General features: G+C 46.3%; 1 protein-coding gene across 50 annotated transcripts in view; it reads left to right on the forward strand.

Moving 5' to 3' along the window:
- Positions 1 to 17565, forward strand: part of LOC141579475 (uncharacterized) — a 195019-nt gene that overhangs the window by 18098 nt on the left and 159356 nt on the right. For 45 of the 50 annotated variants that reach the window (XR_012511066.1, XM_074375954.1, XM_074375953.1 and 42 more), the window contains 2 exons: positions 3321 to 3480; positions 6534 to 7257. The gene's annotated coding sequence lies outside the window, so the exon portion shown is untranslated. Of the gene's footprint in view, positions 1 to 1567; positions 1686 to 3320; positions 3481 to 3868; positions 4146 to 6533; positions 7258 to 17565 lie in introns of all 50 variants that reach the window. The other 5 variants (XM_074375901.1, XM_074375928.1, XM_074375874.1 and 2 more) reach the window with 5 other exon arrangements.

The following is a 17565-nucleotide window of genomic DNA, read 5'->3' on the forward strand; positions in this document are numbered from 1 at the left end:
TGGTTTAGTTCTGAACATTCTATTCTGCTCCATTATTCTATTTTCCTGTTTTACACCAACACCATACTTTCTGATTACTGTAGTTTAAAAAAAAAAAAAAAAGGCTGAAAATCAGATAGTGCAAGTTTTCCAACTTTGTTTTTCTTGTTCAAAATTGTTTTGGATATTTGGGATCCTTTGAATTTTTATATGAATTTTAGAATCAGTTTTAAAATTCCTTACATCCTGTTCTGCCAAATTTCCACCCATGTCTTTGGCTATCTCCAAAGCCACATTTTCTGAAGAAGTCTCTCTAGATCCCAGGTGAAAGGAATTTCTGTTTCATCTGTGCTCCAATCACATTTGATAATATTTGATTACATTTATTCATATTTGGCTGGATGTACTTGTGTGATCTTTCCTGCCATATAGTAAATCTCTCAAGATTTGGAATCTTGACTTGGTTCCCTCTGTCTGCTGAGAAAACTAGTTCTATGCTTTGCAGGAGTGAGCCCTGCAGTAAGAGGTATCTGCAGCACACATCTAGCTCATTGCTTGCATATCGTCAAGGAATCCTGCAGATTTAGAATTGTTTATTGATTGTTGTCTCCAAGACGGCTCAGCCTTTTTTATTTCTATTGCTACTGCTGCAGTTTCAAAGGAAAATGGGCTAATTATTTTCCAAATATCAAAACATACTGTAATTGAGCTGTGACGCAAATTATGTGCTGCTGTTTCTTAACAACCTGCTTAGTGTTCACAGGTACCTTCACTCATGGAACTTTTGGGAGAATGTCATATCCTCAGAGATAGCAATGCTGTCTTTGGCAACCTGAGCGGTTGTATCTGAACTCACTCCTGCTGTTTTTCCAGTGCCCCCTCTAGCACTCCTCCAGCCCTCCATGGGGGGCCTGCAGTTCTTCCCTCGAAAATCCTGTTGTTTCTCAGGAAGAATTCCCTATGAAACATATTCATGTCCTTCTTGTGGGGACATTCAGTCCAGAGACCTGACAGCAGGGGAAAATGTTTAGACTGCTTTTGGTAGAACGTAAATTCTTCCATACTTGTTAGAAGCAAATCCAATGAGGAAACTGTGTTGGCATCTAACAAATCAGGATAAATGTCTGATGAGGAAGATCAGCTTCCCCATCTCACTCAGGCGTCATGTTGATGTGACGCTCACCTTGGCTAACATTTTCTCCTGTGAGCAACGTGAAGTTCAAGACGTTATGAATGGATTTTTGTTTTTCTTCCTTAGTCTTTCCACATTCACTTTGTCTGGTGAGATTATATGAATCCTGCTTATTTTCAGCCCAGCACTAAGCTTTTTAAAAGGATCACGTGTTTAAAAGGCTAGAGGACAATTTGTTAGAAGATTGAAATCCTTAGACTTTGGTCCTAGAGTTGAATCTTGGTTACTGGTGAATGAGAATTCCCGTTAAAATTTTAAATTCAGTGATATAAAGTTTTAAAAATAGTTAAATATTAGGCAATTTCATTAAACACTACAGCAGTTATTTACTTTTAAGCCTGTCTCTGGGGCAATTTTGCAATGATTCCCTCCCTTTATTGATTCCCTCTTTATCAGAATCCTTGAGAGGTCCCTGTCATCATTGTCAGTATCATCATCATCATCACCATCATCATGGAACTGATTCCTCTGGGAGATTCTAGGAAAATAAAGAGCTGGACGGGGTTATGTGCAGGTCAGTGTGTGCATATAGAGTAAGAACAGTTGTCAGACATTAGATTCAAGATACCCATTCCATTTAGAGAAGAATGTGGTCATGAAATCCTGATGTGCTGAATGAAGGAAGCGATGGGAACAGGGTAGTCAATGGAAAGGAGGAGGAAGTGAGCGAAGCGGGGAGCATAGGTCCTTGGTTAGGTGATCAGCACATTGGTGAGAATGAGGGGTGTGTTATGGCAGAATCATGTCCCTCCCCGGCCACAGGGTAGCCACCTGTGACATGTTACTGTACATGGCAAAATGCATGACAGATATTTTAGGACAAAAATCTTAGAGGATTTCTGTCTTCTAAATTGTCTATCAGTTAGCATTTTAAACCCATGATACATTATTAAAGATTAGTGCAGGGGGACAAATTAAAAGGATTCATATAATCTCACCAGACATACTGAATGTAGAAAGGCTAAGGAAGAAAAACAAAAAGTCATCCATATGTGCCTTGAACCATAAAATGCCCATGAGAGGAAATGTTACACAAGGTGAGTGTCACAGCCACATTCATAATGCCTGAATGGGATGGGACAAGGGGATCCTGAGATGAGACAATAGGGCGAGTAGCCTGGATTGTCCAGGTGGGCTGAATGTAATCACAGGGGTCCTTGAAATGGAGGACATTTCCCAGCTGAGTTTAAAATCAGAGGGAGGTGTAGCCATAGAGCAATGTTCAGAAAGGCTGCTGACCATGAAAATGGAGGAAGTCGTGGGGCACAAGCTAAGGAAGGTGGGTGACCTCTGGAAACTGGAAAAAAACAACAACAACAAGGAAACATTCTCTTCTAGACCCTCTAGAAGGAAGGAACCCTGCTGCTACCTTGAATTTAGCCCAATGAGAACTGTGTTGGATCTCTGACCTCCACAGCCATAAGCTGATAAATCTGTGCTGGTTTAAGCTCTTAAGCTTATGGAAATTTCTTACATTGGTAAGAGGAAAATAACATAGTGAGCCGTAGTGTAACGGATTAAAGGTATAGGATGGGGTGTGGAGAGGATTCTGACATTTACAACTAAAAAACAACCAGGTGAAGTGGGAAGGTGTTTTAAGGAAGACCTACCTGGCAGGGCTGTTAAGCAGACTGGAGCGAGGGGAGCATTGGAGTTAGAGGAATCAATTAAATCTCTACCAGAAAAATAAGGAATAAAATGTAACAGGGCTTCAGTGATAGTGGATGTAGGAATGGAAATGGGCAGAGAGACATAAATATTACTTTGAAATTAGCTACAGGTTTGATGACTGCATGTTTGGGAGACTTAGCCGATGTGTGGACTGAATGTTTGCATCCCCTCAAAATCCATATGTCGAAACCCCATCTCCCAGGGTGATGGTATTGGGAGGTGGGGCCTTTGGGACGTGATTAGTAGGATGAAATGAGGTCATGAGAGTAGAGCCCTCATGAATGGGATTAGTGTTCTTATACAAGCCCCCAGAGTGCTTGCTTCTCTCTGCTCTCTGGGATATGAAGATATTGGGAAGACAGCCATCTTCGAGCTGGCAATCCTCTCAAGGATACATTGACCTTGAAAGTCTCAGCCTCCAAACCCTAAGGAATATGCTGGTTGTTTAAGCCACCCGACCCACGGTAATTTGTTACAGCACCCCAGACTGACGAAGACAGTGGAGAATGCCTCTGAGTTTGGCACTGATTGCCTGGAGAATGCTGAAACCCAGGGAAGTGGGCGGCACAGACGTTTACTCATTTAATCCTGCCAACACAGTAGGAGATAGAGTCTACATATTCCTCGCTACTTAAAAGGTAAGGAAAAAGAGGCACAAATAATAACAACGACAACAAAAACAACAATAATTTGTCCAAGATTCACACAGAACCCCCTGGAGGCAGAGTGAGAATTTATACTCAGGCAGGCTGGCCCCAGAGCCCCTGCTCATAACTAATAAGTCAGATCACCTTGCTTATGTGGATCAGTTTTTTTCAACTGTGATATGAGGGTACTGTGTCCAGTAACTTATAATTTCAAAATACTTCACTGTAACGGAATCATTAGTCACAGGCCTTACAAACCACAGAAACCTACACATACAAAAATATCTCGTTAGGTCAAGATAACCAATAACGTTTTTAAATATTATACCTGCTGGGCCTTTGCAATAAAATGTCTTTTTATAATTCTGTCTGGCTACAGAATAACTTCATAATCCTGCATGTTGCTGGTGGCTCCCATGTTGGACAGCACGGGCCTAGAGATTTTAAATTACTTGCCCAGACTCGCCCAGGAAGCTCGTGGTGGGATCCGAGCTATAGTCTGGGACTTTTCCTTCCTATCCAACAAGTCCCTCATGGAAGTTTAGAAGCTTCTCCTTTGGTGCCCAGCTGTCTATCCGTACTTATAACATCTTGTCAGGTGTTCCAGCCTGCTCCTGAACATCAGCCAGAACCCACTTCTGCTCTATATTGTCCAGGTAATACCTTCTAGCAACTTCCATTGCCTTCTTGGCATCAGTTGTTACCTGGAAGTGTAGTGGCTAGAGGTGGAAATGTGTCCACATGACAGGTTTTTCATAAACATAGCAGGAGTGGTCAAGAGAATAAAACGTCAGGAAGATGAGTAGAAGCAGGTCATTTAATATACCAAATGGGTACTTTCAATGTCTGTGTTTCCGAGTCCAGGCTTGTTCTGCTCGTGCATTACAGGCCAATAAATCAGGAGACCAGGTTTTGGGGGCAAGAAATAGCGACTTTAATTTGGAAAGCCAGCTGAGAAATGGTAGAATAATGTCCTGGGGACCCATCAACCCAAGTCAGATTTCAGGCTCTTCTTATATTAAAAATGGGAAGTGGGAATGCTTGGTTGTTGCAAACTTGGTGTATGAATTCTTTGTTGTTAGAATCCTTTGTTCTTGCAGCTCTTCACCTGGGTCACATCCGTGTAAACCTCCAACAAACAAATGTTGTTTTCTATTCTGTAACTTGTTATCTTTATGTGAATAGAAAAGTGTTAATATCCTTCAAAGTCAGAGCCTTGAGAATAGGGTCTCCTGTATATTTCAGGCTCTAGGCAACATTGTTTTACAAAAGGTGCAGAACCAACAAGACTAAGCCTAGGAAACAGGGCACAGGGTTAAAGTCAAAGGAACAGATCTAATATGGAGTCAGATTTTTTCTTTCCTATTTCAGTAGTGCCATGGAGAAGGCAGTTTGGGCAGCTTTTTGTAGGGTCCTGGAGGCTTTCTCTCTCAGCCTCTGTGTGCCTCTGTTGAAAACCCTTCATAGCTATCTGGCCTGCTGGAAAACCACTCCGCCTGTTTTGCCCTGAAGATGTGTTCTGTTTATAACTGATCTCTACTTCTTGGAAAACAACTCAATAAAAACTCAGTTGGTTTTCCACCAGCCATGGGCAGGGTTGAGGAATAGCACTTTATTATTTTATGAAAAAAATAAAAGAAGTCTTAAAACAGCACTGGGCACATAGGAGAGAGTCAATAAATGCTTCCTGGCTGAAATCAAAAGTGATGGCTCAGTGATTCCATGGCTGCTGTATTTGCTGAGCTTGCTACTCCTTTGCTCCATTACACATTTTTTTTTAACTGAAAAAGAAATACATGCATGTGGTTAAAAAATTTCAAACAGAGCACAAAAATACACAAGTGAAAGAAGTTTTCCCTCATCCTCTCTTCTTTCAGCCCTCCCTGGAGATGCCACTGTTTACAAACCTTTGTGTGTTTTCCAGATATGCTATGCACATTCCGACCTATGTATGTAAATTCCTTTAAAATATTACTTATTTTTAACTTAAAGGGATTTAAATCCTCATGTGTCTTCTGCCCTGGTAATAGAAAAGAACAAATCTGACTCCATATTAGATCTGTTCCTTTGACTAAACCCTGTGCTCTGTCTCCTAGGCTTCATCTTGCTTGTAAAACAATGTTGCCTAGAGCCTAAAATATACAGGAGAGCCTATTTTGAATGCTCTGATCTTTAAGGATATTTAACACTTTTCCATTCATATAAAGATAACAAGTTACCTAATAGAAAATAACGTTTGTTTTGTTGGAGGTTTACAGGGATCTGACCCAGGTAGATAGCTGCAAGAACAAAGGATTCTAACAACAAAGAATTACTACATCAAGAAGATTGCAAAAACCAAGCTCGTAGGAAAGGAGCCTGAATTCTGACTTGGGGAGATGGTTTTCCAGGACATTAGTTTGCCATCTAGGTCTACAGAAAGTTGCTATTTCATGCCCCAACACCTGGTCTCCCAACTTACTGGCCTGTCCTGCATTAAGGAGAATGAATTTGGACTCAGTAACACTCCTATCTTCCTAGCAAGCTGGGCACTGGATTTGAGGGCAGCTATCCCACACTCAGGGACATAGTGTGTGCCCTTGATGGTTCCTCGAGTGTGGGGAGTGGTTTACCCAGGAAGGATGGGGACTATGCACCAAAACTCAGGCAGTATGCTCCTTTTGGGATCTGACTTTGTACCTCCCGGTCCCCGCCAGCACAACACCTGGGACAGTGGAGGTAAGGCAGATATATTGCCTGCCTGTGTCCCAGCGTGTAAAAGGGGAATATGTACTCTTTCCAAGGTAGTTCTGAGCGACAACACCTGCGGGTGCTTGGTTCCCAGAGCAAAAGGAAACCCAGCTCCGCTTGGGGGCAACGGGTGTGATCCCCGTAGGGGTCTTGCAGAAGCCTTGGGTGGAGGGCTGTGCCAGGGAGGTAAAATATGAGCTGCGGGCCTTGAAGGGTTAGAGAAGTGTGCAGAGGCAGGACTGCTGCCTCCTTCAGGATGCCCCCAGAGTTAAAACTATTTCTCTCCATCTCTGCTACTCTCCTCCACACTCCAGATCCCTGCCTTCTCTCTGCTCCTCCTGTCCATGTCTCTCCCTCCACTTTTCCCCTTCTCCCCTCCTCCTCCCATCTTCTCCGTCCCTCCTTTCCCCAACTTCTCTTGCAGAACCCAGAGAGGATCGCTGGCCCTCCTGCGCATGCGCAGTCTGTGCCAGCTGGACCGAGGGTTGGAAGCTGCAACTCCGAGCCGGGGATCGGCCCCAAAGGCTTCTCAGCTCTTTCGCCCGGTAGGACTTTGGCTCCTGCCCTGGCGCCCCGGCCACAGCTGTTCAGGGCCAAGTGTGCACCTGCCGCCTCTCGCCCCAGCCGGGCTCCCCTCAGTCCGCGGCTGGCGTCCCCTTCCCCTCTCCCGCCCGCGAGTCCTCTCCTCCCTGGCTGCCTCTCCTCGGCCGCCGGCCCGTCCCCGCCCCTGGGCTGGCTGTGTCCCGGGCGGGCGGGTTCTGCGGACCAGGACGGGGGCGGGCGGCTGGGGCTGGGGCTGGCCTCCGAGCGGGGCTACAGCCCGCGTCCCCCCCCCCCCCCCGCTTTCCCTGACCCGCGACCCCGGGGCTGCCCTCCTCTCCCTTTCACGCTCCCTGGGGACCAGCTCAGTGGTGTGGGCGTTGCTCCCCGGGCTGAGAGCCTCCGGCTGTGAACCCCAGCTTCTCCTGTTGGAGTCGGGAAAAGGGAGCGTCAGTGCTGAGCGAGCTTCCGTCTCCTCCCTCAGTGTTTCTGCCCCAGGTAAGTACCTTGAACACTTTCACGTGTTTTGATGGCGGTGCTTGATGATGTCACTGTTTTTATAGTGAGAGGGATTACAGTGTTGAAAGCAAGGCTTGGTTCAGTTAAAAATGAGCTGAAGGCATGAGGCTGTGACATCCTCCATCCTTCCCTCTCCCAGGGTGAAACGTGTGGCCGTCTTTCTTAAAAAGATACTTACAGTCCCTAACTAGCCCAGCCCAGCTAGGGTGTGTTAACAGGAACAGCACCACCAGAGGAGTTGGAGACTCAGGGACTTTGCAGTCCTAAAGAGCTCCTGGCAAAATTTGGTTTGTTTTGGTTTTTTTGTTCTTCTTAAATTGTGGGGCAGACTAGTAGTATAGAGGGAAAAATAATTGTCAAGAAATACTTTTTCATTTAACATCTTTATTGTGATATTGTTCACACACCATGAAGTCCACCCACTTAAATGCTACAATTCAGCACCTTTAGCATATTCACAGTGGTGCAATCATTAATATTCCAGAACGTTTTCATCACTTCAGAAAGACCAGTGGAAATGAATGACCTATCCACCCCTTCCCAGTGCTGGTTCTAAAGAAGTTTCTTGGTTGTTCCTGACCATAAATTATCTTGTTACCCATAAAAACTCTGGTAGGAAATCTAAACAGAATTGTATTGAATCTGTCTATCAAAGCAAGAAGAATTAATGTCTTTATGGCATAAATTTCTTCTACCCATGAATATATCTCGGACCCTATATTTTCATATTTCCAGAGCCTGGCCTATGGGAAGTCCTCTTTAATTGTTGGGTTTGTGAATGATGAGATTCTATACATCGTTAGTTGCAACTGTAGCCTTTCACAGAAGAGAAAAGTAAACTCACTGAAGCCAAGTGACTCTCTGATGGTCAGAAAGAGTGACAGCCAGTGCTGGAGTGATCCAGTGGACTTGGTTTTTGTAACCAGAATTCTCCAGCACCTACAGTTAAGGGGATCAGAGTATTCTTTTATTTTTTCTAAATGGCGTTGCTTTTATTTTTACTTATTTTTTAAAATTATTTTTTATTGAAGTGTAGTCAATTTAGAATGTTAGTTTCAGATGCACAGCAGAGATTCAGTTATAAACATATGCATATGTATCTACATATGTTTTAGATTGTTTTTAGTACAACTCATTACAAGAAATTGAATATAGTTCCCTGTGCTATATAGTAGGTCCTTGTCATTTATTTTATATTTATTAATGTGTATCTGTTTATCCCCCTTTTCCTGCCTGCTAACCACAGTTTGCTTTCTATGTCCATGAGTCTATTTCTAGCAGGACCGTTTTTGCTAGTAATATATGCTGGTTGGCTGCTTTCAGTTTCAGTAATTCCACCTTATCTGTGGGCATTTTCCTTCTGGTGGGCCTGTGTGTGGTTTGCACACGTGATATAAGAGTTGTGTATTTGGGAGAACTCCAGGCCTCGTGTAGTTCCTGGTACAGAGTGCCCACTGGGCTGATGCTTGAACTGGGAAAAAAACATAGTAAATGTTGGAATTTCCACTATGGTTGAAACTTCCAGGCTTCTTTAACCTGTTTAGCCCACCTTAAATTTGGCTGCACCCATACTGGGTAATTTGGTGGAACTTCATGGTATGGTGGTGTAGAGACGGGGCCTTGTATGCTTCTTCTCTTTCCGTTTTCTAAGACTCATTCTCCTGGGCCTTCCATATCCTCCCCCAGAAGTGCCCAAGCCTGGCTTGGTGCTGCGCTGAGGCAATATTTGTTAATAAGGCCCTTTCCTCATCTCTTCTGAGCATCCGTTTCCTTCTCTGCACAATGAAGACTTAGACTAGAAAAGTGCTTTTCAGTTCCTTTTAAGCCATGTTTCCTTTGAGAAACAGAAAATACAAATCTCTCCTCCCATTCAACATATAGATTTTGACACATCCTCCAAGGAGTGACATAGCTCTTTGTGGAAAATTGAAGTGATTGTGATTCCAGGTGGCACAGAAAAGACTCTTCAGACATTTATTGCAGGGAGAGGGCAGTAAAGGGGCAGTATATCCCACTTTCTAGTGTGAGCACTGGAACAGGGACTTGGGTTTAAATACAGTGTCCGACGTGGCCTCTCTCTAATCTTTTTTTTTTTTTTTTTGCCTCGCTCTAATCTTGCACAATGTGATAAACCTCTCTCCCTCAGTTTCTTAATGCGTCAAGTTGGGGTGATAATAGTTTAAGTCTTTTGTGAAACATTATAAACATAAGACATTTTTTTCTCGGTAGAAACAAAACCTGCGAAAGAATCAGGGATTTCTTTAAAAAGAAAAAAAATCTTATCCTCAGCACTCTGTCTGTGTCTATTTTGAAGTTCCTTGAGGGTGAGTGTTGGGTCTAAAGTCCATCGTGGGACAGGTGGCCCATGGTTCTGTGTGCCACAGATTGCCCCCTCCTCCCCAGTCCTCTTCCTCTCAGTCCAGGATGAAGTTCCCTAGTAGATTTACACAGAGATCTTGTGGAAATGGCTTTTCATTTTATTGTTTCACGAAGAAGGGCTGCCATCATGATCTCTGTAGTCAGCTTTTGGTGACCTGAAGGCTATGCAATTACGTTTTTCTATTTAATAAAAGAAAAAAATTACAAGTACAAAATTAGACCTACGGTGGTGGCAGGGGCCCTTGAAATTTGGGACCATTAGCTTTGTTAGTTTCAGGTGCAGGGGCCTCTGGCCATGAGGACACATCATCGTGCTCTGAAGTTGGAGGGACCAGTGGGCTCAGTGGGAATGTTTACTGAGTGTATCTCATGGGCTGGGCATTGACCTATTTGTACTGTGTGTTCCTTATTTGAGACAGTGAGCTCATTTAACCTCAATAGCCTCTTTAACAAATTAGACTTTTTATTTTGAGATATATTGTAGATTCCCATGTAGTTGTAAGAGATAATATGGAGAGGGCCTACGGACTTTTTGCCCAAGTTTCTTTAAAAGTTCCATCTTGCAAAGTTGGGATACAATTCAGTAATGACTCACTAACCCTTTGAGGTTTCTGTTATTGCCCTCATTACTATTCATGATTAAACTGGGGTTAAGAGGAGCCCACAGGCCTGCCCAGGTCACCCATGGTTAGTGTAGAGTCGGGTGAAACGTGGGCTTGGAATTTCCAGGCAGTACCAACATGATGTTCTGTGGCAGGGAGCAGCATTCACATTGCTTGTTTATTCATTCATTCAACAAGCATTTATTGAGTAAACTCCGTGGGTCAGATGCTATCATAGGTTTATCTGATTCTTCAGCAGTATGGAGAATCCGGTAATGTTTCCTTCTTTTTTTTAATCTGATAAAATTAGCTCTGAGAGGTTATATACCCCCCAAAGGAAATATAGCTCATAAATGAGGGATAGTAAATTTGTACAGTTCCTTCTTCTTATGCAGGTGGTACCCTAGGCATTTTACACTTGTAAACTTCCATAATCCAGATATATTCTTGTAAGGCAAGGATTTTTTTTTTAATTGAAGTATACTCATGTTTACAATGTTGTGTCAATTGCAAGGTGTTTTATTTTTTCTTGAATTTGGAATTCAAGAAATATTTTTTGAGGGGATTAAATAGGTTTATTTATTTGTTTCATTTTTTTTAAAATTAGGTACCGAGGATTCAACCCAGGACCTCATACATGCTAAGCATGTGCTCTACTACTGAACTGTACCTTCCTCCCCAAAGCAAGTTTTCTTATCAAGTATTCTTCATCTTAGGAGTTCAAATAAATTGGAGTTGAAATCCAGGTCTTTTGATCCTACTGTGTTTCTTTGCATTATATCCTGCTGAGGGGTGTGGAAGCAGTTCCTTTATTCATTCCTTTATTCAGCAGTTTTGAGCACTGACATTGCATCAGGGCATGGCTAGGTGCTTGGAAACAGAAAATAAGAAATGACCCTTTTCTGCAGAGGGCGGAAGCCTAGGCCAAAAGCTGCGTAATGTGATCTGAGCTGCGGTAGCCATGTGCAGACGCTGAGGACAAACTGTACCCCTGGCTTTGCTTGGGCTTCCCCTGCCTTCTGACTGGTACACACCAGGTCACCGCAACCCAGTGAGGCCCGAAGCCCGCAGCACAGTATGTACCTCGGTCTCCTCTTCCCTCTCGTCAGGGCCTGCAACATGAACATCCCTGACTACGTGCAGTGTGCTGAGGACCACCAGACCCTCCCCGTGGTGGTCCAACCCGTGGGGATCATCTCAGAGCAGAATTTGTTGGCCATCTATAAGCGAATCTCCTTGGTGAGGCAGATCAGCCAGTGCGGCTGGCAGTGGGCATTCTGTATCCACTAGAGTCACCACTATGCGCCCGATAATGGGTGGAGCGACTTCCAGACCCACCACAAGGTCGTGGGCCTTGTCACCATTACCGACTGCCTCTTGGCCAAGACCTTCGAGAAGCTCCACGTGCAGAGGAGCTGTATGGCACCACGCTTTATGACTCTCGGCTCTTTGTCTTTGTGCTGCATGGGGAGGTGTCCGAGCAGCCGCGCACCGACGTGGCCTTCAATTTACGAGGACTGCAGGGTGGTGGAGAAGAGGATCGAGAACTTCACTGAGTCTCTCTTCATCATGATCAAGTCCAAGTGGCTGGACGGTGCATCCGACAATTCTGGGGACAAGATCCTCCTGCTGTACATCCTGTTTGAGAATGAGGACTTCGTGGGGCTGTACACAGAGAGCAGGAAAGTCTACCTGGATGCCCGGCCACCCTGGCTAAATGAAGGGTTGCTTCCCTACATCCAGAAAGGGATCAGCAAGGAGGAGGGCTGTCTTGTAGCCAAGGCGTGAGGGAGGAGCAACCCGCCGGGTTTCAGACGTTTAAAAGTGAATCCGCCTTTGTTTCAGAGAGATTCTTTTAGGGTTATTATGGACACTTACTCCCGCTTTTCAGCCAATTACCCTGGTGTGACCCCTGGAGTTGCTGTCCAATAGATTAGCCAAAGCCACTGATGCTAGGAGAGCTGGGGAGGAGGCTGCTCTGAGCTGAGATGTGCTCTACGTCAAATGCACATCAGACGCTGAGACTTGTCTAGTAAATAGAATGTAAACTATCTTGTTACTTTCTTTATTGATTACATGTCAAAATGATAGTATTTTACATACAGTAGGATAAGATATGTTCTTAAAATCAGTTTCTAGGGTTTTTTTTTGGGGGGTTACCTCTTTAAATGTGGCAACTGGGAAACTTTCTTTACATGGCTCACATTTCATTCCTGTTGGACAGCCTGTCCTGGGACAGTCTCATCCCTTTACTTATAGATGTCATGCTGAATCCTGAGATGCAGAATGAGGCGCTGGTCGAGCTGGGGGTGGAGCCAGTGTCTCCTGCTTCCCAGGTCCAGCATCTGCACGGCTCAGGCCCTCTCTCCCTGCCTGACAACCACCATGCCAATTTAGGACAACAGAAACACTGCCAGGGGCTTCCAAATGAGCTCCTTACGCAGGGAAAGGCGTGTCACGGATTATGGGGCACAGCAGGGAAAGATTCGTCCTCACTTTGTCCCTGTGATTAAGTCAGCGGACCCACTTTGCCTTGGAAGTTCAGACGAGCTCTTCTGGGCTGCCTACCCCCCCAACTTCTGCTCTGTTTCCCTGTGTATCTATCGAGATATCCCTTGGGCAAAGAGGGTGAAATGCCTTTGCCGAGAGGTGGTCCCCCTTTGCTGGGGAGATTGTGAGAATCTCTGTCCCCCCGGCCTACGGCCTCGGGCCTTGACTCTGGAGAGGGCTCATGGCGGTCCCACAGGTGACGGTCGGAGGACCTGGCACGTGCTGCCGGGCCCGTTGTGGAGGAGGTGTTCTGCGATTCTCTGTGAGTCTAAAATCAGATTCTACTTTCTGGTTGTTGGTAAGTTGGAGGAGAAGATGCCAGAGAATTGATAAAAAGATAGTCCAGACCAGTCCTGTGAGTGACAGGCACAGGGGACCCGAGTCCCACCTGCTTGTGGTGCCTGGCGGACTCTGGATGAATTTTCACTTCCTCCCCGGACATACCTCTATGGCTTAATGAAGGGGCGAGGCATGTCGTGGCCATGACCTGTACTTGTCCTCGCAGGGCCCTTTGATCTACACGGCTTTCTCCCCTTCTGCTTCTTGTAGATGAGATGGCAGATGTAGTGGTCTGGGCAAAGCTGAGGGCACAGATGCCAGCACCGTGCCACTCCCAGGCTGCCTCCATTCCCGTCACCTGTCACCTCCTGCTCAGTCCCCAGGTGTCAGTCAATGTAGGTGCATCGGTGCAACGTAAGCAGGGACCACCATCTCCCCCTGCACAGAATGGTAGGTAGCAGTGGAGGCCTGGAGCCCTGCCTCAGCCCCCTGGCCAGTGCCTCCTCTCTTGTCACAGGAGGCACTGGTGACATGTTTGCTCAGCAACTGCTTGGCTCTGAGTCTGCAGACCCACCAGAGAATGCCAGCTTGTTTTTGCCTTTTGAAGTGTGTCCTTGGGATTTGGCGGAGTAGCTGGTTGTGTGCTTAGCCCATAGTGGTTGACACTGTCACCATTGTTTACCCAGAACCTCGTGTACCAGGCATGGCTCTCGGCATCAAAATACAGCAGCGCATTAAACCTCCCTCCTGGTGGGTCTGTCTGTTTTGGAACCGTAAGGGCTCAGCCAGCATCTGAACGTCAGTGAGATAACGCGGCCTGTGAGCTCGGGTCAAGTACGCTCTCCTCCAGTCACTTTTACTCCATTGTTGCTTTTACTATTCCACAGTCATTACTTTTTTAAACAATGCTTTCGTGCAGGAACAGAGCCTAATTCTCTCCTGTTACTCTTGGTGGGAGTGAGTAAAATTGTCCAGCTTGAAATGCGACCACATTTTGTAGCTCAAAAGCTGTCTACACGCATCTAGGTGAATTTTAGGTTTGGGGCGCTGACCACGTTGGGGTCCCCCGGCAGCGCCCCTCGCCTCAGGCCCCTGCCTTCCCTGGAACAATAGGTGAGGGTGGGTCTCACCGTTCCCTCATCCCTGTCCTCACCAAACTCACCTAAATACTTGTAATTGCTGTCAGTTATTTTTGTTCTCATGTGTTTCTAATTTTCGCTGTTCCTCTTTTCCTTTTTCTATTTCCCTTTCTATCTTGTACCGCCCTGTGAGCATGTTGTTGCGTCTGAAAAGTGGACTGTGCACACCCTGCATTGGAAATAGCCAGATTGTCCTCCGTGCTGTCCCCATCGCTTTAAAAAGCAAAAACCTTAACAGTTGCCTTGATCCATATATTATCCTAGTCATCTTTTTATTTTCTAGTTTTTTGGAATTTTTGCTTTGTTAGCACATCACCCACTGGGGTTTGATACCTGTTAAAATCCTTGCTTTGAGGAACCAGTTTGGTCTTCCTTATGTTTGGTGACAAATGCGCACTTATTAAATTTGTTTGATTGTTTTGAAGAAGCGAGATGCGAATTGAATTAGGCGGCTGCTGAGGGATTTTTTCATGGAGTATTTAAACTTGGAAAGTCAAAATCTGCAGCATCTTCCTTTATTCTGTCTTTCACACAAACGTGCTTAGCACGCGGTTCCGGGCTGTCGCTGTGTGACGTGCGTGACGGAGCTTCCTGGCCGGTTAGTCACTGGTGAGAAAGTGGCAGGCTCGGAGATGAGCAGCTGCAGGGGATGCTGTTGGAGGAAGCAGTCACCGGTTTTATGTTTTTTTTGTTTTTTGTTTTTGCATTCACCTTCCCCGTGCCATTTACTTTACTTTGCCTTCATAGAGAGGCAGGAGCGGGTCTAAACTCCATGCCACTCTTATTTTCCCTTTACGAGGCTGGTTTTTCTGAGTATCAGAACAACATGGCCTTCTCCTAAGTAGCTGGCTCACTTGGATCTGGTGGACACAGGGACCGCTAAAGGGGACCGTAGCTTCCTCTCTGCTCCAGCCAGTGGGCATTCAGAGCCGGGTCTGTGGTTTGCCTCAGCAGCCATGCAGGCCTCCCTGTACCAGCCTTTACTATTAACCCATGTTGGCAGTAAATAGCTGACTCCGTGTCTGTTGCAGCTGACGTCCACCACTGACGGCCGTGTCGTTAGTTTTCGGTAGTGAGCCTCCAACACCCCAGTCAGCCGTGAAGTGACCATGCATTCTCAACCACACCCTGGTTCATCTCACCCGGGGAAAGGGTTTGGCCACCAAAGTCATGCTGGCCATGAGACCTTGTTTCTCCTTTCATGCCCTGGTCAAATTGTGGACACTTCATCCTTCAATGACTTGGTCTCGCTTGAGACAGGCCAGACTTTCTGAAAGAGTCCATCGCATTCTGGGGGGGAACAGAACAGAAGTAAGAGTAGCAAGTAGGGGTCTAGGCTATCTGGGTTGGCAAATGCAGGCTGGGATCTGTGAAGGCTGGGCTGTGCCTTGGACACAGGCCTTTCCCGTGGCTCCCGATAGCCCAGGGGTTGGAGTGAGAACAGCCTTGCCTGGGTTCCCCCATCCTCATCTGCTCACTGGCAGGTGTGTCTGCTAACTAGGAACTGCCCCAAACCTCGGGCCCTTCAAAGTTCAGACCACAGGAGAAACTTGAGTCCCTTCTCCTGGGACTCCTTTGTGAGAATCCAGTGCCTTCTGAGGTGACCAGCGGCAGGAGATGCCTCCCTCTCCAGGTAGCTCTCTTCGGAGGACTGTGACGCACTGCACCTTGCTATGAGCTTGTGGGGTTCCATCCGTGGTCCTTGCAGAACCAGACTTGAGACTGGCTTAGCGATAGAAATGACAGGACTGATTCCAGGGCAGGGCCGGGGGGAGGAACAGGGGAAATTGAATGTGACCTCAAACACCTAGGTGGGTTCTGGGTCTGTTACTAAAATCGGGAGCCTGGGAGGTACCTGCCAGGAATCGAACTCTAGAGTAAATGGTGGACATGAGGCATTTTTAAGATTCCATTTGTCATCCAAGTTAGGACTTCAAAGAGGCACTCGGGTCTATGTCCCTGGTGCTCAGGTGAAGGAGCCGGACCACAGATACACGTTGGGGGTCGTCATTCTTAGCTGGTGTTCACAGCCGTGCAGTTGGATGAGCTCATCTCGAGAGGTGCAGACTGAGGCTGAGGCAGGGCAGGGCTGTGCCTGGGTTGGAGGAAAGCCCAGACCATGCAGCTTTGGTGTGTCAGTCAGTGGCATTTGGGATTTTCAGAGCAATGGCATTTATCCTTAAGGGTCTTCGGGGTGGGCAGGGCCACCCAGGAAGAAATCTGAAGGGAGGGTTGTGGCCACGCGTGCGCGTCTTGGGATGATGCAGAGGCTGCATGGTCTGGGAGGGGAACCTCCTCGGAAGCTTGAGTCGGAGTGGGGAGTGGGGAGAAGGTAGTCACTCTCACCTGTGAGGGAGGGACAGAGGCCTAGGGAGTCTCCACCCTAGCGGACTCTCTTTCCCACGAACAAAAGGCCAGCAGACAGAAGATTTGAGGTGAGAAGGGACGGGCGCTGGGAGAGGAGCCAAAGTGGAGAATGGTGGTTGGACAGTTCTGGAATAGTCTCCCTGCAAAATAGAGTTAAAAAAACCCAGACTCTTAAGAACATTGATAGTGACGTTGGAGGAGATAGTTCTTTTTCTGGCCTCCTAAAGGTAAGGCATGTATCCGGGGATACACAGAAGAATCGGGCAGTCTGGTCCGGGGGCTTGACCCTTACCAGGGGGAACAATGCAAGTTTAAAGGGGGAGAAGGGCAGCGGAGGGAAACTAGCCAGGCCTCGTGTCAGGTACCAGTCGGCCGCACTACTTGCGTGTTGCATTCACATCCATGTCTCCCAGGTGGGTGGTGGCAGCCCCCTTTTGCAGATTGGGAAGCCTTCTCAGAGGGGTTAAGGGATTGGTCCGTTTAGCGGCTAGTCAATGCTGTAGCAGGATTAAAGCAGGGCCTTGTCAGACTTCAAGGGCATGTTCTATCTACTAATTCCGGTACCTCCCTGTTGTACCTGGATAGGTGAATTGGGTCAGTTTTGGAGCCTTTCACAAAAAGTACGATTTAAGTGCCTCAGGACTGTTTCTCAAAGCTCAGTGTTCTTTAATGGTTCAGAAGCACCACAGTGATTTTCGCCCCACAGAGTTAAGGTCTTACTCCTTTGACGCTGACGTGGTTGCAAATGACGTACAGGTGCAAAACCAGACTTAGCAGCTTCTGAAGGGAAACTCTCCAGTTCTCCCTTGATAGGCTTTCTTCCACGGGATGTAACCTGCTGCAGCGTAGATCTGAGCTTTCCGTATGGAGTGAGGGTTTGATATCCAAAATTAGCAAAGAAGGGTCAGAAGGAGAAAATCGACGTTAACAATTTATTTTGGGGTTTCATTAGACAAGATGCACTATCGTTT

Source organism: Camelus bactrianus, chromosome 2 (assembly GCF_048773025.1).
Source record: "Camelus bactrianus isolate YW-2024 breed Bactrian camel chromosome 2, ASM4877302v1, whole genome shotgun sequence".
NCBI lineage: Eukaryota > Metazoa > Chordata > Mammalia > Artiodactyla > Camelidae > Camelus > Camelus bactrianus.